This window comes from Tenrec ecaudatus, chromosome X (assembly GCF_050624435.1).
Source record: "Tenrec ecaudatus isolate mTenEca1 chromosome X, mTenEca1.hap1, whole genome shotgun sequence".
Taxonomy (NCBI): domain Eukaryota; kingdom Metazoa; phylum Chordata; class Mammalia; order Afrosoricida; family Tenrecidae; genus Tenrec; species Tenrec ecaudatus.
The window spans coordinates 82,299,097-82,322,599 of NC_134548.1; the positions used below are offsets into that span (position 1 = coordinate 82,299,097).

Consider the following 23,503-nt stretch of genomic DNA (forward strand, 5'->3'; position numbering starts at 1 on the left):
GTCTCTTTCTTGGTCTCTCACACTCTACTCCTAACCTCCAGACCACTCCCCTTAGCTTAGGGCATTTACGCTTGCGCCACACACAGCTAGGTCAGCTCCATCCTGTGTAGCTAGCCAGGCTGGGAAAATCCCTCCACCAGGGGATACTTTGCTCAACTTCTTAATGGGGAATTCCTGCCTGTGAGACTGGGGGCATAAGAAAGCTCACGAACACTCCTCCACGCTACAAGCTGCTACAGGAACATCTGCCCAATCACCCCAACACCAAAGCAGGCAACCCACCAGCCTTCTGGGTCACTCCCCTGAGAGGGAAGCCACAGGAGACTAAAGTAGTAGGCTAATTCCATAGTGAAATAAGCTAAAAGTAGTTTGAAGAAGCACTCCTACAAGTCTCACAGAAAGAGCCAGTGCTTTTCGACTCCCTGGAAAATGGCACCTGGCTCCTACAAAAAAAATGCAGCACAAGCAGTCATCAACCCGAACGACCTCAAAGGAAAAATGGGAGAAAAAAAAGGCAATGGCAGAAGATGTCCTGAACATAATGACAGGCATAGAAGAAGCAGACAAGCTGCCATAGAAAGAAATTTTCAGAATGCTACTTGGAGTCATACAGGATATGACGGAAACAATGCAGAGAAAGGATGAAATGATACAAGAGGTAAAAACCATAAACCAAAGAGAAATACAGGAGCTTAGGGAGGAGATAACAAAAACCAGTAGCAGACTCACGGACTTCAAGAATCAACTGGAGTAATCAGCGAACCGCATCAGTGACTTGGAGGACAGCAAAGCAGACTTTAACAAACATGAACAAAAATCTAATAAGATCAGAGAAGCTGAAGAAAACTTAAGAGCTATGTCTGATGCTATGAAGGGGTACAACGTTAGAATAATTGGCTTACCGGAGGAAGACACAACAAAGAAGTCATGTGCAACAATAGTGAGAGAATTCTTGGAAAAAAGCTTCCTCAGCTTAATGAATAAAAACCACTCAACCATTCAGGAGGGTGAAAGAAACCCAGCTAGACAGAATCCCAAGAAGAAGTCACCAAGGCACATAATAGTTAAATTATCCAACTTTGAGGAAAAGGAGAAAATCATGAGAATAGCTAGGGAAAAACAAACAATCACATATAAAGGTTCCTAAATAAGAATATGCTCAGACTTATCAGCAGAATTTATGAAGAGAGTGGAGTAACATATTCCAAAAATTGAAGGAAAAGAATTCAAACCCAAGAATACTCTACCCAGCCAAATTATTGATCAAGATAGATGTAGAGACTTCCCAGACAAGTCAAAACTCAAAGAATATGTTAGAAGACACCCAGCCCTACAAAATATCCTTGCCAACCCAGAAGAACAATACTCAACAAGCATAAATAAGAGACCACAACATAGAACAACCTCACCCAGAGGGCAAAAAAGAAAACAGACCTCAAGATAGCATTGACTTAAGATGGAAAAAATTCAAAGGCTGCTGAGTTAAGCTTTAAAAATAAAAATGAAAAAAAGGCAAAAGGGGCGTAGGGAAAAAGCTAAGTTATACAAACATTCCTGGGGTGAGGACCAGGTAATATGGCAGGGACCAGACCAAATAAAGGGATACACATGGTAGACAACTAAAAAGGAGGTGGTGAAAGGAAAAAAGAAAAAAAAAGAAAAGGGTAGCGGGGGCACAGGGCACTAACCCAGCCAAGGGGATGTTATTGTTTGTGTCTCCACAGGGAAAGAGGTACCAGACGTTAACCCGGTGCTCAAAGATGTGATTGCAACCTGTTGGCGTGGAGTAGGGAACCAGTGGAGCATTCTGGGGTGCCGACCAACACCAACTACTAAGTGGACACCTGCCCCTCACCTCAGAAGAATTTATTTCCACGGTCGGCAATGAATTTACAGCTCCAAGAGGGATATAACTGATTGGAGCACACGGAGCAGATGAAAGGGGAGGAGAGTGGAGCACATCCTGACCCACAAAGCCAGGAGGTTGATGTTCCCATTTAGAGTAGCCAGTCGACAGAGGACCACATGGCCGTCCCCATTACGAGACATGACATCCCTCACTGACACAAAGCCCTTCATTGGACAATACCAGAGATAGAGTGTGGTCATTGCACCCGATCAAATCTCGCCACACGGAGGCAAAACATCAAGGGGTTGTAACAGAACAGCAAGAGAATGGAGTGGTGAGATCCCTAGGGTATGCTGAAGGTGTACTTTGGGGCCAGGGCGTGGTGCCCCCAACAGACTGCTCTGGAAAATACTCCTAGAGGCCAGTGAAAAATCCTTGAACTAGCTACAAGCTTTTCTTTCTTGTTGTGTTGTGTTTTTGTCTTTGGTTTGCTGTTGTTTTGTTGTATATTGTTCCTTGGTGGTGCTCTGTCTTGTTTTTGTGCATGTTACTATCTTCACAGGTCTGTCTAAATAAGATAGGCTGCATGAACAATTGGAGGAGAAAGCAATGGGACCAACAGTTCCGTGGGGGCATGGGAGATGGGGAGGTGGGGGGAAAAGTATTGGTATTAAACCCAGGGACTCCCTGAACTAACTACAAGCTTTTCTCTTGTGAACGGTTTTGTTCTGTTGTCAGTGGTTTGTTTTTGTTGTTTTGTTGTCTGGTTGTACACTGTTCCTTTGTTTTCCTCTGTCATGTTTTCGTGCATGTTAGTGTCTCCACAGGTCTGTCTGAATAGGACAGGCTGGATGAACTATCTGGAGGAAAAAGAACGGGACCGACAGTTCCGTGGGGACTTGGGGTGGGGGGGTAGGGGGGGGTAAGGAGGTGGTGTTAACAAACACAGGGACAAGGGAAAAACATGGGACCCCAAATGGTAGAGAGGGGGGAGTGGCAGGCCTGGTGGGGAATGATCAAGGGTAAGGTTGCGTAGAGAAGAGGTATACTCTAGCCCAGGTGGCGATGAAGCATGGTAGTAGGGCAGGAGGAAAGTCAAGGGAGATGGAGGAAAGAGCTAGGAGTCAAAGGGCATTTATGAAGGTCTAGACAAAGACATGTACATGCAAATATATGTAGGAGGATGGGGAAATAGATCTATGTGTCTATATTTATAGGTCAAGTATTAAGGTGGCGGAAGGACCTTGGGCCTCTACTCAAACACTCCCTCAATGCATGAATACCTTCTTTTATTAAATTGGAACTCTAAGATGCTCACTCTCCTGACACAACGGCTGGAGCCAAAGTGGGTGAACAAGTAAATGTGGTGAAAAAAGCTGATGGTGCCCGGCTATCAAAAGAGATAGTGACTGGGGTCTTAAAGGCTTGAAGATAAACAAGCGGCCATGTAGCTCAGAAGCAACAAAGTCCACATGGAAGAACATACCAGCCTGTGTGATCGAGTGGTCCCGAAGGGATCAGTTACCAGGCATCAAAGAACAAAAAATCATATCATTGACTGCACACCTCCATAATAGGATCGCAAAAGACAAATGGGTGCATAAGCAAATGTGGTGAAGAAAGCTGATGGTGCAAGGCTATCAAAATAGATAGTGTCTGGGGTCTTAAAGGCTTGAAGGTGAACAAGCAGCCATCTAGCTCAGAAGCAAAAAAGCCCACATGGAAGAAGCACCCGGCCAGTGCGATCACGAGGTGCCAAGGGACCAGGTATAAGGCATCATGCAAAAAAAAAAAGATATATGTGTGTGTATGCATGTGTATATATATATATATATATATATATATATCATATTAAATGAAGGGGGAAGTACAGAGTGGAGACCCAAGGCCCAAGTGTCGACCAATGGAGATCCCCTCATAGAGGGGTTTAGGAGAGGAGATGGGTTAATTAGGGTGTGAGGTAGTATCGATGAAGAACACAGCTTTCCCCCAGATCCTGGATGCTTCCTCCCCCCAACTACCATGATCCGAATTCTACCTTGCAGGGCTGGATAGGGCAGAGGCTGCATACTGGTACATATGAGGGCTGGAGACACAGGGAATCTAGGGTGGATAATACCTTCAAGACCAAGGGTGTGAGGGGCGATGCTGGGAGAGTGGAGGTTGAGTGGGTTGGAAAGGGGGAACTGATTACAAGGATCCACATGTGACCTCTTCCCTGGGAGAGGGACGGCAGAAGGGGGGGAGGGGAGACTCCGGATAGGGCAAGATATGACAAAATAATGATGTATAAATTACCAAGGGCACATGAGGGAGGGGGGAGAGGTGAGGGAGGGAAAAAAAAGAGGACCTGATGCAAAGGGCTTAAGTGGAGAACAAATGCTTTGAGAATGATTGGGGCAGGGAATGTATGGATGTGCTTTATATAATTGATGTATGTATATGTATGGATTGTGATAAGAGTCCCTAATAAAATGTAAAAAAAGAAAAGGAGGAAAAGGAGGAAAAAAAGGATTAGGGCAAAGAATGTACAGATGTGCTTTATACAATTGATGTATGTACATGTATGGACTGTGATAAGAGTTGTATGAGCCCCTAATAAATTGCTTAAAAAAAAAAAAAAGAAAGTCCAGAAGAAAAGCGAGAAAAAAACCCCAAGAAACTCAGGGACAAGGGAACAACAAGTGATCCAGATCGGTGGTTAAGAGGAATTGCTGAAACCCTGGTGGGGACTGAGCATGATAGTGGAACAGGAGGGAAGTCAATGGAAATAGAGGAAAGAGCTGGGAGGCAAAGAGCATTTATAGAGGTCTAGATAAAGACATGTACATATGCAAATATATTTATACATGAGGTTGGGGAAATAGATATATGTGCATACATTTACAGGTTTAACATTAAGGTAGCAGAAGGACATTGGGCCTCCACTCAATACTCCCTCAATGCAAGAATACTTTCTTCTAATAAATTGGCATTCTATGATGCTCACCATCCAGACACAACCGCTGAAGACAAAGTGGGTGAACAACCAAATGTGGTCAAGAAAGCTGATGGTGCCCAGCTATCAAAAGATATAGCGCCTGGGGTCTTAAAGGCTTGAAGATAAACAAGCGGCCATCTACCTCAGAAGCAACAAAGCCCACATAGAAGAAGCACACCAGCCTGTGTGATCATAAGGTGTCAAGGGATCAGGTATCAGGCATCATCAGAACAAAAATATCTTACCATAGTGAATGAGCCGGGGAGTGCGGGCTGGAGACCCATAGCCCATTTGTTGGCCACTGGACATCCCCTTCTGGATGGATCTTGGGGAGATGAGCCAGTCAGGGTGTGATATAGCAATGATGAAAAATACAGCTTTTGTCTAGTTGTAAAATGCTTCCTCCCCAACCCTCCCGCCCACTGTCATGATACAAATTGTACCTTGAAAGTCTGACTAGACCAGAGGATGTACAATCATACAGATGGGAACTAGAACATGGAATCCAGGGCGGATGATCCCCTCAGGACCAGTAGTGAGTGGCGATATTGGGAGGGTATAGGGAGGGTAGGTTGGAAAGGGGGAACCGATTCCAAGGATCTACATGTGACCTCATCCCTGGGGGACATACAACAGCAAAGTGGGTGAAGGGAGACGTGGGACAGAACACGATATGGCAAAATAATAATTTATGAATTATGACGGGTACACGAGGGAGGGAGCATTGGGGAGGGAGTGGAAAAATCAGGAGCTGATTCCAGGGGATTAAGTGGAGAGCAAATGTTTTGAGGATGAGGGCAATGAATGTACAAATGTATTTTATACAACTGATGGATGGATAAAAATAAAAACCCAATAAAAGTGTTTAAAAATAAAAAAGAAAATACTTTGAGAAGAATAACAAAACCCAACATAAAAAATTTATAAGCTGCAAACTGCTTATTATAAAACATTTTTTAATCAAAACATAATCTATCCCCCCCCCTCTATGATCTGTGTGGATCTTAACAAACTATGGATAGCCTTGAGACCAATGAGAACTCCAGAACATGTGATTTTGTTCAATTGATACCTGTACATGCATACTCACGGTTTACATTCAGTTTAGGTGTGCGTTGGGGTTGTATCCTCTCACTTTATATATTCAATCTCTGTGCTGAGCAAACAATCAGAGAAGCTGTCTTATATGAAGAAGGGTGCAGCATCAAGATTGGAAGGTTTGTCAGCAAATTTTAATATCAGTTGATACAGATTTGCTTGCTGAATGTGAGAAGGACTTGAAGTACCGTATATACTCGTGTATATGCCGATCTTTTCAGCACATTTTTAATGCAGTTTTTGTGGTAAAATTAGGTGCCTTGGCTGACACTCAGGTCGGTTTATACTCAAGTATATATAGTACATGCTGATGGAGATCAAGGACTGCAGGCTTAAGTATGGATTAGTACTCCAAGCAAGGAAGACCAAGAGAACCAGCTGATTTAGAAAAGTCTTCAATCTCTCTAACGATGTCCATGAGTATGTTGTGAAACAACCTTGAACAAAGAAGGCAAGAAACCCAGGACCAAAGCGCACAAGATTCAGGATCCCGTGACTACACATGCCAGCTGCACAATCGCCCTAAAGAATACCGCACCAAGAAAAGCAAAGAGGAGGCTGCCTAATATGTCACGCTTTGTGGCCCAAGAATGAAGGAGGCCAAAGAACAAGGTCAGGAGCAGATAGCTAAAAGGCAGAGACTGTCTTTTCTGAGAACTTCTACCTCTAAGTCTGAGTCCAGTGAAAAATAAAATAGATTTTTTGAATGCTTAAACTTAAAAAAAAATACTTTGGGGGGGCACTTAAAATAGATTTCCCAGAGCTCATCTACTGAAGAGAGATCAAAAGACAGGCTGCTTTGGTTAAATCTGTAGCACAATACCCCTTTAAACTGTTGTAAGAGTCATCTCTGGTGCCTCTGCTGTCAGTCTCTGCCACTTTAGACAGAGATCTCTTTGTTGTGTTTTCTTTTAACTTGTCAAGGATTTTATTTTACTTGGATTCACAATCAACCAAAACTAACAGAAGCTGTAACAATGGACACATCCGAGCTGAAGGCACCTAATAAGAACTACCCAACAGCCAGATAGGAACTACTTTCAGCTTTTTGGGCCATATGTTCTATGTAGAAACTTCTTGATTTTGCTGTTTTACTGCAGAAGCAGCCGTGGACAATGTGTCAACAAGTGAGTGTGTCTCTGTGCTGGTGGCATTTTATATGCATTTATAGATTAAAGTTGTATGAACCCCTAATAAAATGATTTTTAAAAGATTCTATCAACTGTAAAATTAAAAGAGTATCGACTAGATTCTTAAAAGCTTATGAATGGGGCAATGAATGTACAAATGTGCTTTACACAATTGATGTATGTATGGATTGTGCTAAGAGTTGCATGAGCTCCAAATAAAAAAATTAAAAACAACAAAAAAGAGTGGTATCAGCCCCGAATAAAATTATATTAAAAAAAGCTTATGAATGGACTGAAAATGCTACTATTGGTCTCTCCCCATCATCAAAGAATGGAGAAAGCTAAAGATGCAGGGAAACAATTAGTCCAAAAAAATTAATAACTACACAAACCTCAGTTTCCACCACACTAAAGACAGAACCACATCTTACTTCTCTACTACTGTTGACAGCTTTAAAAAAAATCATTTTATTGGGGGCTCATACAACTCTTATCACAATCCATACATACATCAGTTGTGTCAAGCACATTTGTACATTCATTGCCTTCATCCTCTAGACATTTGCTCTCCACTTAAGTCATTGGTATCAGCTCCTCATTTTCCCCCTCTCTCCCTCATGAATCCTTGATAATTTATAAATTATTTGTCATATCTTACACGTCTGACGTCTCCCTTCACCCACTTTTCTGATGTCTGTCCCCCAGGGAGGGGGTTATATGTGGATCCCTGTAATCGGTTCCCCTTTTCCATTCTACCCTTCCAGTATCGTCACTCTCACCACTGGTCCTGAAGGGATGATCATCCATCCTGGATTCCCTGTGTTTCCAGTTCCTATCTGTACCAGTGTACATCCTCTGGTCTAGCTAGATTTGTAAGGTAGAATTGGGATCATGATAGTGGTGGCAGGGAGGAAGCATTTAGGAACCAGAGGAAAGTTGTATGTTTCATCATTGCTACTCTGTACCCTGACTGATTCATGTCCCAGTTGCCTACAGATGGGCTTGGGTCCCCACTCCACACTCCCCCTCATTAACAATGATATAATTTTTTGTTCTGTGATGCCTGATACCTGATCCCTTCAACACCCCATGATAACACAGGCTGGTGTGCTTCTTCCATGTGGGCTTTGTTGCTTCTCAGCTAGATGGCCACTAGTTTACCCCCAGAGGAATTTTAGAGATAAAGTTAAATACTTCAACAAAAGTTAATAGAAGTCTAGTATTTTCATTTATTCACTCAACAGATATTCTAGGTGTTAGAGAAAAAATGAACAAAAGTAGACAAAATATTTTGCACACATTCTGATGGGGGAAAACAGAGAGCAAACAAGCCCAGAGAAAGACACAGTATGCTTGACAGTCATGAATGGTATTGATTGGAAGTAGTATTACATTAGGATAAGGAATGTGGGCATTTTTCTTTTATATTTTCTTTTAGACATACCATATATAAGTATAAACTGACCCAAATATCAGCCAAGGCACTTAATTTTACCACAAAACAGCATGAAAATTGTGTTGAAAACTCAGCTTACACGCGAGTATATACGCTAATTAAAGACCTCTTTGAGGAAGTGACATTTGAGAAGAGATCTGAAGAAATTCAGCATCAAGGTATATGAATTTCTGGAGGAAAAATATTCTAGACATGGTGACTAATAAGAATAAGCCAGCCCCTAAAGTGTGTTCAAAGAGCATCAACAGGACTAGTAAGTTTGTAATTAATAGAATGAGTTAGAATGTCCAAAATGGTCAGAGAATTTAAGTGAGAGATCCTATAGGAAGGTGCAAACCATAATTCGGACTTCAGTTTTTCTCAATGTGGGGTTGGAAGACAGTTCCAAGAGAAGATAAAATTATGTGACTCATGATTAATTGAGTCATTGGGGTAATTGTTCCAGGAATGGACTGTTTGTAGGTATGTATAAAAGCAGTGAGATTACTCAAAATGCTAAGGTCATGAGACCCTGGGGTTGTTTCCCTGCCATTATTGATAAACTTGGAAGTTTCTATTTCTGATTAAGCAGTTATTTTCACAAGAGCTGGCACCTAAGCCAGCCTTAGACCTTGATGATTTTGAGCCCCATATTCTTCCTACTGCCCTGCATAGCTTTTCATAATCACTACCAGTAAGAATACAATCAATGATAGAACAAGGCAACAGTAAGTGACTCGCTCTGAGAGCAGTGGGAATGGTATTTAAAAGAGGGTTATAAAATGCAGAAAAATGCAAAATAGTGATAGTTTTCAGTATTCGTTGAAAGGCATTGGACTAGCTGATCTCTAGTCATTCATGGGAACCCTTTGTGTAGATATAAAAATATTTGTTTAAAATTTTTAGGAAGGTCCCCCAAAAGAATTTACTTCTGAGGCCAGCACTAAAGCTACAGCTCAGGGACAGGGGCATGTTAGATCAGAGCACGCAGGAGCAAATGAAGGGGGAGGAAGAGAGTGGAGCACATCCTGACTCACCAAGCCTTGAGGACGATATCCCCACTCAGACCACCCAACCCAGAGAAAACCATTTGGCTGGCCCCACTATGAGACAACTCATCACTCACTGACCCATAGCCCTACAGGAGATAAGATTGGAGACACTGTGTGGGAATTGTGCCCTATCTGATCCTACCACACCAAGGCAAACCACTAAGGGTGTGCAACAGAACAAAAAAGGGAGCAGAGCAAGGAAGTCCTGAAGGAGTACCAAAAATAGATTTTGGGGTCAAGGCGTGGCACTCCATCAGACTCGACTGGAAAACACTCCTAAAGGTCAAGAAACAGACCTTGAACTATTTACAGGCTTTTCTTTTCTTTATTTTTTGTTGTTGCTTTGTTTTGCTCTGTCTTGCTATTGTGCATATTATTATCTCTTCAGGTATATCTAGATAAGACAGACTGGAAAAACAATCTGGGGGAGAAAACAATGGGACTGACGGTTTTGGGGGGACATGAAAGAGGGGAAGTGGGGGGAAAGGAAGTGGTGCTAACAAACTGAGGTACAAGGGAAAAACAAGTGATCTAAAATCAGTGGCAAGGAGAGGGTGTAAGATGCCTGAGCATGATAGTGGGACAAGAGGAAAGTAAAAGGATATGAAGAACTAGGAGGCAAAGGGCATTTATAGAGGTCTAAGTACAGGCATGAACATATGTAAATATATTTATATATGAAGATGGGAAAATAGATCTATGTGCATAAATTTATAAATTTAGTATTAAGGTAGCAAATGGACATTGGGCCTCCACTCAAGTACTCCCCCAATTGCAATACTTTGTTCTATTAAACTGGCATTCCATGATGATCACCCTCCAGACATGATCACTGAAGACAAAGCAAATGTGGCGAAGAAAGCTGATGATGCCCGGCTATCAAAAGCTATAGCGTCTGCGATCTTGAAGGTGAACAAGCGGCCATCTAGCTCAGAAGCAACAAAGCCCACATGGAAGTAGCACACCAGCCTATGTGATCACGAGGTGTCAAAAGGATCAGGTATCTGGCAAAGAACAAAAAATCAAATCCTTGTGAATGCGGGGGGGGGGTGCAGATTGGGGACCCAAGACCCATCTGGAGGCAATTGGACATCCCTATACAGAAGGGTCACGGGAAGGAGATGAGCCAGTCAGGGTACAGTGAAGCAAAGAAGAAACATACAACTTTTCTCTAGTTCCTAAATGCTTCCCCCACTTCCCCTAACTATCATGATCCCAATTCTACCTTACAAATCTGGCTAGACCAGAGGATGTACACTGGTATATATAGGAACTGGAAACACGGAATCCAGGACAGACGATCCCTGCAGGACCAATGGTGATAGTGGTGATACCAGGAGGGTGGGCTAGAAAGGGGGTAACACTATACAGGGATCTACACATAACCACCTCCCTGGAGGATGGACAACAGAAAAGTGGTGGCAAAAATGCATGTCACCCATCCAGGTCGTTCTAAGGCAAACAATATGCTTATCAAGATATGGGCCTTGTCCCCAGGAAACAACTCATAGACAGTAGAAAACAGACAATATGACCATCCTAATTGTAAAGATAATGAAGACCAGGAGCCATTTGCCAGGAAATGGCTTTCTTACTTAGAGATCATAGAAACATGGAAGCTACTGAGTCTCAAGAAATCATTTCATATGAATGGATTCTGAGCTCTCTTATATGTAAGCCCTGAACGAAGAAAAGTTAATTCTTATGATATGGCCCTACTCTTTACTTACCCTCATGAAGGGATCACTGAAGGCATGAATGCTAGAGCAAAGTGTGGTGAAGAAATCCGATGGTGCCCCACTATTAGAAAGACTAGCATCTGGGGCCTTAAAATCTTATTTTTAAACAAGCAGCTATCTAAATGAGGTATCAGATGAGCCCACCTGGAAGAAGCATACCAGCTGCTGTGATCGAAGAATTGTAAACAAAACCCAAGATCACAGAGAGAATTGCATAGAACTTTAATTCTGAGTGCCCGGTTTGCAGAAAGTTATGGATGACACTGAAAGGCTCAAATCCATTTGCAGAGTCCCCACAGGGATTAAGCCTTCACTGAATTCCTTTAGACAATGACCAGAGATGTGACCACCCTCAGAAATTGAATTAGTGCAGATATAGTTAAGTTCGATCTTAACAACTTATTTGTTGTGCGATATAGCAACGATGAAACATACAACTTTCCTCTAGTTCTCCTCCCCCACTATCATGGTCCCAATTCTACCTTACAAATCTGGCTACACAAGGGGATATATACTGGTGCAGATAGGAACTGGAAATGCAGGGAATCCAGGGAGAATGATCTATGTGCATATATTTAGTTTTAGTATTAAGGTAGCAGATAGATATCGGGCCTGTACTCAAGCACTCCCTCAACATAAGAACACTTTGTTCTATTAACCTCGCATTCTAGGTTGCTCACCTTCCTGACACAACCGCTGAAGACAAAGCAGGTACATAAGCAAATGTGGCAAAGAAAGCTGATGGTGTGGGGCTATCGAAAGATATAGCATCTGGGGTCTTAAAGGATTGAAAGTAAACAAGCGGCCATCTAGCTCAGAAGCAACAAAGCCCACATGGAAGAAGCACACCAGCTTGTGTGATCACGAGGTGTTGAAGATAATCAGGTATCAGATATAAAAAATCTTATAGTGAATGAGGGGGGGAGTGCGGAGTGGAAACCCAAAGCCCATTTGTAGGCCACTGTACATCCCCTTACAGAAAGGGTCTCGGGGAGGAGACGAGCCAGTCAGGGTGCGATGTAATAACTATGAAATATACAACTTTCCTCTAGTTCCTAAATGCTTACCCCTCCACACTATCATATCCCTATTCTTGCAAATCTGTCTAGACCAGAGGACGTACACTGGTACAGATAGGAACTGGAAACATAGGGAATCCAGGGCGGATGATCCCCTCAGGACCAGTGGTGTGAGTGGCAATATTGGAATGGTAGAGGGAGGGTGGGTTGGAAAGGGGAAACCGATGACAAGGATCTACAAGTGACCTTCTCCATGGGTGACAGACAACAGAAAAGTAGGTGAACCCAGCAGGTCTGCCCACATGCAGATATGTCCACATTAGAGTACCGGTTGTGAAGACTGCTACCCATGCTACACCATGCTTCAGGACAAAATTTCATTTATTTTTAAATAGAAATAAATATTTCACAATATATAATAAAAATGTGGATGAAGGGAGACAGACAGGGCAAGATATGACAAAAAATAATTTATAAATTATCAAGGGTTCCTGAGGGAGGGAGGAATGGGAAAAATGAGGAGCTGATACCAGGGGCTTAGGAGGAGAGCAAGTGTTATGAGAATGATGAGGGCAATGCATGTACAAATGTGCTTTATACAATTGATGTATGGATTGTGTAAAGCATTTTGAGCTCCTAATAAAACAATTAAGTAAAAAAACTTAATTGTTTTGCTTATTCACCAATTTTTAATTTGTTCTAGTTTTTATTATTTTCTGCTTTCTTTAGATTGAGGATTTTCTGTTTTATGTTGTTGCTCTCGGAATTTTTTGGTATGGTTTTCCTTATATAAAATCCAGTATAGGTAAATCTGTAGAGACAGAAACTAGAATAATTGTTTCTAAGGGTTATGGCAAGTGAAATTGAGGGGAAATGGGGCACTAATAACAATGAGCACAAAAATTAAGAAAAAGTTCTAAAACTGTCGTGATCACACAATTCTTTTGTAATATATTAAAACAATTTAATTACATGGTACATGAATTACATCAGTGTTTTTATAAAGAGTGCGATCATCTAGTTTAGTCCCTTAAGAATTTTCTTTTGTTCCATGTCCTTTTCAGTAGCTGCCAAACTGTAAACCCTTGGTCACAATTGTGACTTTGTTTAATGGCCTTCCTCAAAACCAGATGATATGTCTGTCTTGTTGAAGGCCTAATAAACGTTCTCAATAAATTATATTTGCAATTTGGAGTCTCTTTTGTACCCTATAACAGTGCTTGTCCTTGAATTTATAGTTAGAATGGAGAGTGGATGAAGATACAAAAGGATTTTAATTTATCCATACATATTCAGCTACCTATAATAGTCATAAAGAGAAATAATGTTCTGTATTATGCTCCAACATTGATGAACTTTGGAAGCATTATGCCAAGTGAAATAGGTCAGTCACAAAAGAACAAATTTAGCAATATAGTATGTCTATTTACATTAAATATTCTAGAGTAGGCAAGTGTGCTTAGGGAATGGAGTTATTAGCAGTTATCAGATTGAGGCAGGATAGAGAGGGGAAGTTTAGAGGACATTAAGCTTTTGTTAAGGGTTATGGGAACAAATGAGAGTGATGTAGGGCACAAAGAAGATGCCAAATCCCAAATATAAGGAGATTAGTTATTAAGACAAGAGAAGATAAGTCAAAGGCAGATGCACCACCCGGATAAGGGAGACTTAGTATGAGGCCTTAATGGCATCCAAGGATTTAGTCAGCTGCTTAAATAGTACATGGGAGAACAAAGGAAACTGTCACAGAAGTATGTCTGGTGATAATACTTGACCATTTCAGCAGGATTATAGATTGGGAATGGACCATCACTGGGACACGTTCCTTATAGACAGAGACCTTACAAGACTGGTCCAGGACCGTCTGACCAAGGAAGTCAGGGCATGACTCATGACTCTGTGACTCCAGTATAGCAGTCTCCATCAAGGATGCACCAAGACAAGCCCCTAAGACTCACCTTCCTAGGGCTGGATGGCATGTGGGTGCGGTTGGTAATTCACTAACAGGAGCCCTGGTACCATAATGGCTATGCGTTGGGATGCTAACTTCAAGATCAGCTGTTTGAAACCACCAGCCCCTCCGAGGGCTTTCTATATCCATAAAGTTGCAGTCTAGGAAACTCATAGGGACAGTTCTACTCTGTCCTATAGGGTTGCTGAGTCAAGCATCATCTCAATGGCAATGAATCTTGTTTTGTGAGAAGAGACTCTACCTCAGGGGAAGATTGCTCACACTCCTGGTCAATGATCAGGAGTTCAGTAGGACTTTAGTCCCTGTGAAGACGCTGCAAATGAAGTTTGAGCTTTCGTTGTTATCAACCTAGTGCTCACAATTTAAGCTAATTCAAGAATCCCAAGGAGTTGGACTATATATAAAACCCAACCCAAACCCACTACCATCAAGTCCATTTCATATTGACCCTATAGGACAGAACTACCCCTTTGGCTTTCTGAAACTGTAATCTAAAATTATGGGAATAGGAAATCATGCCCTGAGGAGCATTGAAAAGAGGGGAGACAGGTACATACGCTCAAGGACAAACACTTGGGAGAAGAAAAATGGGATTCATTGATTTTGACATTGTTGGTAGGATTGGACAAAGTTTGAGGTTGTAGGGGATTCTTGAGGCAGCGAAGAGTAGGAAATCCATGATTTGGATGTTGTGCTCCTGACATGCACTACTGCGGACCTGGTCCAGTCACTTGGGAGACCTTGAACTAGTCATTTTAACTCTTGTCTTTTTATTTCAAAATCAGGGAAGCAATAATTCCTCGGGCAGCTCAAGGCTGGAGCAAACAGATTTGAGCTTGGGGAAATCAGTGGTTTCAGGGATAATCCCTACCAGCTGCCTTGGATTTGATGAGGACTCAATGAAGCCCTATGTGGTCCAGAGTAGGATGGCTGATTTTCCTCAAGTAGATGCCCAGACCTCTCTTCCAAGGTCTTCATGGACTCCAACCTGTGGTTAGCAGATCAATGTTATTTGTTTGCCCCAAGGACCTTGGAAGAATTCCAGTTTTTGGTTAATTTCAGGATATCCAGGACAGATCTATAGATTAATGTGTGAATGCTATTTAGATCCTGATCCAAACCAACTCTGCAAAAGAAGAAAAGTCCTTCATGCTGCGGAGATACTTATGCATTTGGAATTTGGCGATTGATTGTGTGTCTGATGCTCTTAAGAAATTGTTCGTTGTACCAGGTATTATAATGGTACTGTACTTTACATGCTCAAATAATTGTGGATTCTACGTTACCAATACAGCTTTTCTCTCCAAGGCTCTATGATCCCCACCATATGCTTGGGTGCACTATGCTGTCTGGAAGAGGGGACTGATCAGTTTGTCTTACCACCCTGCTGGTTATAAGGATGAGCTATCTTTTTAAGTCACAGCAAAGAGAAACTTGGGGTCCTTCAAAGAGTATTACCAGAATACTATATATACTCGAATATAAGCCGACCCGAGTATAAGCCAAGGTACTTAATTATTACCTGGGAAACCAGAAAGACTGACTCGAGTATAAGCCTAGGGTGGGAAATTCAGGATGTGAATTAACAGAGACCAGAGGGGAGAGATGGAGCACAGACACAGACACATCCTTACCAGTTCAGCTGCTGGCATAAGTGAATCACTATGGGTGCTTTTGCGCATTGGAGCCGTCCACATCATAGGACGGCTTGGATTGGTTAGATGTGAGTAAACAAACATTCCAAGCCCTGCAGTGTCAGAGGGGCTTTGAGTGAACAGCGGAGGAACAGCAATCACCCACGAGATGTTACACCTCGCTGGGGTACCACTGACCCATGCATAAGCTGAACCCTAGTTTTTCAGCACATTTTTTGTGCTGAAAAACTCAGCTTATACGCAAGTGTATACGGTAGGTAACAAAGGATGGGCATAGCGGCGTGTTTGAATTTTGCCTCTTGGCAAAAGGGAAGCCAGACTAGATATTCACTTTCATGGCTGTTTACTGCACATACCCTGTCTGACCAGAGGTTAAGACTGGCTGGAGTTGATAATTGAAGTTGGGCGATGGGTAGGGCATGAGGATATGTGTTATTCTGTTTACTGTGCTTTGGCTTGAGATTTTCCATAAGAAAGTATCTAATTGTATGATGTGAATTATATGTCAACAACTGTTTCCTTTCTTTCAGAAAATGTTTAAGGATACAAAAGAAACCTCATTTTGAATATAATTTACAGAGAACATTTATTAAGTCTTAAAAGAGACAAATACAACACATCATGTGGATGAGGGAGACCACCAACACAAGGTTGAAATGGCAGCCAAGGGCTCATAATTGAGACTCTAAAATGGGGTGTGTGTGGAAACTGTCATAAAACATCACTGGTGGCAGAACAACACATCACAGTAACAGGTGGGACTGCATAGAAGCAAGAACGAGTCCATGATTGGGACACACCTACCATTGGATAGCAGTCCACTGCTTCTTCCTACATTAGGATATGCTTCAAATTCCAAAGGAGTGTTTCAGAGTATTTAGTTTGCACCAGGTATTTAAGGTAGAGTCCAGTTCATTTACTGAGGTTTCCAAAGCAAATCTTTCTGAAGAGACCTATGATGAACATTGTAAAATGTCCACAATAGTTCCATACACAGAACTTAGGACACATTCAATCTATTCAGGGATTTACTTTCATTATTAACCATTTTGTATCAGTTGAAATTCACAAACCACATCACCTTTGAGTTCTAGAAATCTTGATTTAGAGTGGTGAGCTCCGATGTAGGATTTTAGTCCATTATAGTCCAGAAGTTCCTCAAATATGATGTCTTAGTAGGTCAGCAATGCAGAAATTTATCTGTAGATGACAAAACTTTACATGGCAAAGGTTAATAAATAATATTGTCCCTAAAGACTTGATCAGAAAATTCCTGAACCAGAAACAGAGAGAGGACCACATCCTAGCCTACCAATCGATATTCCTGCTTGGAGCAGCCAATGCACCAAAAGACAGATTATCCCCAATAGCACTACTTAGCTCTAAGGGGGACAGCACTAGAGACATAGTGCGGGAATTGTGCCTGGCATGACAACCCCCAATCAGGCGAAATTCAAAGGAAATACAACAGAGCAGCAAGGGGAGCAAAGTAATGAAGTCCCCCAGGAATCCCAAAAGACTTCGGGGGCAGGGCTTGGCATCTCATCAGACTCTATTGGAAAACATTCATAAGGGTGAACAGACAGACCTGAAACTATTTACAGACTTTTTCTTTTTCCTTTTTTTCCCTTCTGTCTATAAGATAGGCCAGATAAACAATCCCAAGGAGAAACAATGATCAGATGGTTCTGGGGGGTCATGGGAGATGGGAAAGCGAGGGAAAAGGACGTGGGGAACCAACAAACCCAGCGACAAGGGAACAATAAGTGATCTAAAAATCAATGGCCAGGGAGAATGCTTGGTGGGGCTTGATTAAAAGCAATGTAGCCAAGCGGAATTACCAAAACCAGAATGAAGGCCAAATATGATAGAGGGACAAGAGGAAAGTAAAAGGAAATAGAGGAAAGAACTAGGAGGCAAAGGGCATTTATATGTCTAAACACAGGCATGTACATATGTATATATATTTATATATAAAGATAAGGATATAGGGGCGGCGTCCTTGGCCCCGCCCCCGCCGGTGCACACGGGGCCATGGCGCAGGGTCAGCGCAAGTTCCAGGCGCACAAGTCGGCCAAGAGCAAGGCAGCGGCGTCGGCAGCCGCCTCGGAGCGGATCCAGGGCCCGAGGAAAGGCGGCCGGGTCACCGCCCCCAAGAAGGCGCGCGTGGTGCAGCAGCGAAAGCTCAAGGACCTGGAGGTTGGCATCCGGAAAAAGATCGAACATGACGTCATGAAGGCCAACAGCAGTCTGCCCAAGAAGCTGGCACTGCTGAAGGCCCCCAGAAAGAAGGGGGTAGCCTCTGCCAAGAAGACCTCCTAAAGGCCTCCCCCCACTGTGGAGCCCAGTGTCACACCCTGTGTCCAAGACCAGTCTCCAGGCAGTCCCCCGGGCCACTGTGAGGAGGAGGAGAGACCCGGCTCCCAGGATTGAGGGCACTTGACTTCAGTGAGGGCCCAGCCTACAAGCCAATGGCCAGCAGGTCCAGGTGCCGAGGCCCAGAATCCAGGGACACCAAGGCAAGTGCTTTTGCCACCTCTGTCCCCAGGCCCCATCTCTGCTGCTTTCACCCCAAGCAATAAAACAGGCTTTGTTGTCTAAAAAAAAAAAAAAGATAAGGATATAGGTCTATGTACATATATTTATATGTTAAGTATTCAGGTCAGAGACATTGGACCTCTACTCAAGTCCTCCCTCAATGCTAGAACACTTTGTTCTATTAACCTAGCATTCCATGATGATCACCTTCTGTTGGGAACCGGACATAATCAGCCTGACAAAACCGACTCCATACTGTCTGCCCGGCAGGGCTAAAGCCACATCACCTCAACCTTATCTTATCCTGACACACACCAGATGGCCCACCCTTGTCTGCTCCAGCACCAGACATTCCAACCGTAGATTTGTGTCTGCCTACCCTGTGTGCTCTACCCCCCTCCCTTCCTTTTTTTATCTTCCCTTGGAATTCCTTTGTTTGCCTCACCCTTTAAAAAGAGGCTTGTGTAGCAATAAACTGAGACCTTGAAAAGAATCTGCTTGGTCTCGCTCCTCTCTTTCAGGCTGGGTCCCCCTCGGAAACCCCTCGAATAACTGAGTCCCGCTGGTCGGAGCAACCTTCCCAACAGGATCACTGAAGACAAAGCAGGTGCATAAGTAAATGTGAAGAAAGCTGATGGTGTCCAGCTATAAGAAGATATAGTGCCTGGGGTCTTAAAGGCTTGAAGATTAAAAAAGTGGCTATCTAGCTGAAAAGCAACAAAGCCCACATACAAGAAGCACACCAGCCTGTGTGATCATGAAGTGTCGATGCATCAAGTATCAGGCATCAAAGACCCAGAGCAGAGGTCCTCAAACTTTTAAACAGGGGACTAGTTCACTGTCCCTCAGATCCATTGGAGGGATGGACTGTAGCTAAAAAAATCGACTATGAAGAAATTCCTATGCACACTGTACATATCTTATTTTGAAATAAAAAAAAATGGGGCAAAAACATCCGGTGGGCATATAAATGTCCTCAGTGGGCCGTAGTTTGAGGACGCCTGACCCAGAGCAGCTGGACATCCTCTTACAGAAGGGTCACAGGGAGGAGACAACCCAGCCAGGGCGCAGTATAGCACTGATGAAATATACAACTTTCCTCTAGCTCTTTAGTGATTCCTTCATCACCACCCCCAGCCCACCCCACCACCCCGCTCCCTTCCCCGACTATCATGACCCCACTTCTAACTTACAAATCCGGCTAGACCACAGCATGTGCACTGGTAAAGATAAGAGCTCTGGACACAGGGAACCCAGGAGAGATAAACGCCCCCAGGAGCAGTAAGGGGAGTAGTGTTACCATGAGGGTAGGGGGAAGGTGGGGGGAATTAAGGGGAAACTGATAGCAATGATCTACATTTAACCCACCCACCCCTCAGGGTGACAACAGAAACATGGGTGAAGGGAGACAGCAGACTGTGTAAGCTATGAAAATAATAATTTATAATTTATCAAGAGCTCATGAGGGTGGGAGGCTGAGGGAGGGAGGGGGGGGAACTGATACCAAGAGCTCAAGTATAGAGATGTACTTGATACAATGGATGTACGAATTGTTGTAAGAGCTGTAAGAGGCCCCAATAAAATTAGTTTAAAAAAAGAAAGTTCCTGAACCAGTACAGGGCCAAACAAGATTTAAAAGTATGAAGAAACAGGAGAAAAATAGTGGAGCAATCTATTCACAATATCTTCTCACTTGATTTCTGTTGGCCAAAACTACTTAACAAAATTAACTTGAAATTAGTTCAAGTGATCATTATAAACGACCCATTCTATGGGATTTACTTAACCCCTTTAAAAGACAATGATCCCATTGTTCCTTTGTAGACAGTATTACCATCATATACCTTCTTGTGATAGATTTGAAGGTTCAAAACTGTCAAGTTATAAGCTACATTACTACTGGTAGGCCCTTGGTTCCATGGCCAGCCATTTACCACATGGTTTTCCATGCTCCTCAAAGTAGCCATTTTTGGTATAGGCCTTGCATACTTTCTAGAGACAGTGAGTATTATCTGAGACTGTATCATTACCTGACACTTCCTTTCCACTCATAAAAGTAACTTGGACTTACAGAAGTGGTTTTGTGGAGTGAATTCTCTAAGCATTGAGAATCATGAATCATCCCAAAACACCAAGTCTGATCTACAGCAATGAAAAGCCATGGGGACAAACACAATCCCACCAATGTTGAAGTGAGACACAAAGCACATATGGCAAGCTACAAAATAGGAAATTCAGCTTACATGACTTCTCAAGAAGTTTTGACTTGTCAGCATTGATCTGAGAAACGTGGGAGCATCAGCCTTTTGAAAAAAATCATGTGGTTTGGTGAATCTAATCTAGCCTTACTTGAAAGCCATACAAAGAATGAACCAGACTTTCAAGCTGTTTGTAGAGCCGCTCTGAAAGAATAGTTAACACCAAGCAGGTTGTAACAAAGGAAGAGCTTTGCTGCTGAGCTGCCACATGGCTCTGGATTCCTGTCCAAAGACTGAGCAGGACCTCGGGGAGGACCCCTTCCTGTCAGTGTAGCAGTGGGATTCTTGGAGCATTTCAAGAAGCGTGGAGGGAGATGTGCATGGTTCAGTTTGGCTGAGTCAAACCTGTGGCAGGAAGGGAAGTTAGTAAGTAAACAGTTAACAGAAACCTAAATTATTGACCCTATAATTTTAGAATTAACCTTATGGTTTTGTCCTCTCCTAGACATGACAGTTTCTGCAGCTCCTGGTGCTGCTTGTGCGCTTGTTCAGTGCAGACATTGCAACTCTTTGGAAAGCAGCAGCTGAGATGACTTCAGCACTAGCCACAGTCACAAGAAACCCAAGGAAGGTGCCAAGATGAGAACAATGATCATATGAATTTGAAGATGGCAGGGCAGGATAGTTGTGGTGCAGGTTAAGACTAAGGAGCATACACAATTTAGTAAACTAATGAAAGCCTATTGTGAATGACAGGGTTTGTCAATGAAGCAGATCAGATTCGAATTTGATGGGCAGCCAATCAATGAAGCAGGCATACCAGCAGAATTAGAAACAGGAAGATCAAGACATAATGGTTATGTTCCAGCAGCAGACAGGAGGCATCTTCTAAAAGGGAGCTGAGCCTACAGACCAAGAATTCATTCTCAATGAGAAAACTACAATTTGGTTGTACCACATCCTGACTACTGCAGCAGAGTTCTGTTCTTCCATTTCCCCTTCCCCATTCCATTCTTGTACAGAAGGTAACCAGTGCATATGTGCAAACATACTGCATTTCTCCCCTTTGCTTATTTCTTTACTAAATGGTTGGACTGATATCAAGTGGAGAAGGGATGGATGAAAATGACTGGTTCTGAGAACATACCCCTTCTCCATTAATGGCATGCTCATTTAGTTTTTCTCTTTATATTCGAGTACGTTATTTTGCTCACTGTTCAACAGCAAAAAGACATGAAGTAGCAGCAGGTTGTTAGCTGTTAACAATAGCATGAGACCGAAGTGTTCTGAGGGCTCTTACCCCTGGAATGGGGTGCGTTGCTCAATTAATTCTTCAAACGGTCTATAAATTCTTATAAACATTTATAGTAAAAACAAATAAGCATGTAAAGTTAGGAAAAATGAACAAAATAAAGGAAAAAGCAAAAATGGTATTTATCAGACTTGAAAAAGGATGTCCTTCCCCCAAAATACTAACTTCTAATTACAACATCATTTAACTCAATTTTTCTATCAGCGAAACACCTTTAAATTACTTATATTACTTATAAGACTACTGAAGTAAAATTTAAGCTTTTTCTAGATTTAGCTTCCTTTGATTCTTATATGTGTACATTTCTAATACCATCCAGAGTAAGAATTCTAGATATAACTGTTTTGCAAACAAAGACCTTGTCATAAAAAATGTAGGGTTTTCCATAGTGCACTCTTTGAAAGGGGTGTCCAATTGCAAATCAGGAATTAAAGAAAAACTGCTTGTTAATGGAAGGGTGAAAAATTAGAAACTAATAGATCACTCTTCAAGTAAGTGATAAGTCCATGTTGGGCTACTCTCTGCCATTTCTAGCCCAGCCATGAGGCAAGCCTTCAAGGTGGGAGCCATTTTGTGAAGGTCAAATGCCCATTTTTAGAGATCTATAAAAAGGGTTACTGACTGCTTGTATTTTCCTTTCAGAGATCTGAGATTGATTACACCACATTGTTAGAACAGCACATCCTAAACGGCTTTACATCTAGGTTTGAAACAGGAGCCGCACCCCAATTCAAGGGTAAGAACACATAGACCACCTCTACCTCATGCTATCATTATACAGCTAACAACCTGCTACTGCTTTGTCATAGTTAATGCTAAAACCATAGGTTAATACTTAACACTTCTGTTTCTGTAAACTGCCGGTTTACTTACCTGCAGTTCTCCTTCCCACCATGCATTTGACTCAGCCACTCTGAACCATGCACATCTCCCTCCCAGTCTCCTGAAATACCCCAAGGGTCCCCCACCGCTACACTGTCCGGAGGTGCTCAGTCTTTGCATAGGAATCCACTGAGCCACGTGGTGGCACAAAAGGAAAGTTCTTCCTTCGTTCCGACCTTCTTTGCGTTGGCTACTCCTTCAGAGCAAGTCCACTAACATCCCGACCCATTTTATATTATTCCAAGATTCTTCAAATATATTCCAAGATATCCTTCAAACACAACCACTGATATTTTCAAGGCTCCTTGGCAATAGAATACACCAGTTTTCACTACAATGGTAAAGGAAGAAAAGCATTCCCTCTGACGAAGGGCTAAGGAGTGTCTAGATAGCACAAGCAGGGAGATTAAGGCAGTATCGGCTCACTGAATGCCTATGCTAAACGAAAATTAGGCCATGCCATGCCACCAATAAAGGGTTTGAAAGAAATTGGGCACACATTAAAAGCCTATGGTGACAATACAAGGTTGGGCGTGTGCAGATGAAAGCCACCTAGGCATGCGCATTAGAAACTAGCTATACACCTCATGCAGGTGGCCTAAACATAGCCACACAAAAACGACCAATACCCTCAAACCACGCTC

The 23,503-nt window shown here is 42.6% G+C and overlaps 1 pseudogene; it reads left to right on the forward strand.

Annotated features, from left to right (window-relative positions):
- The first annotated feature begins 17,941 nt into the window (after positions 1-17,941).
- On the forward strand, positions 17,942-18,513 carry LOC142434461 (leydig cell tumor 10 kDa protein homolog pseudogene; annotated as a pseudogene).
- The last annotated feature ends 4,990 nt before the right edge of the window (positions 18,514-23,503 follow it).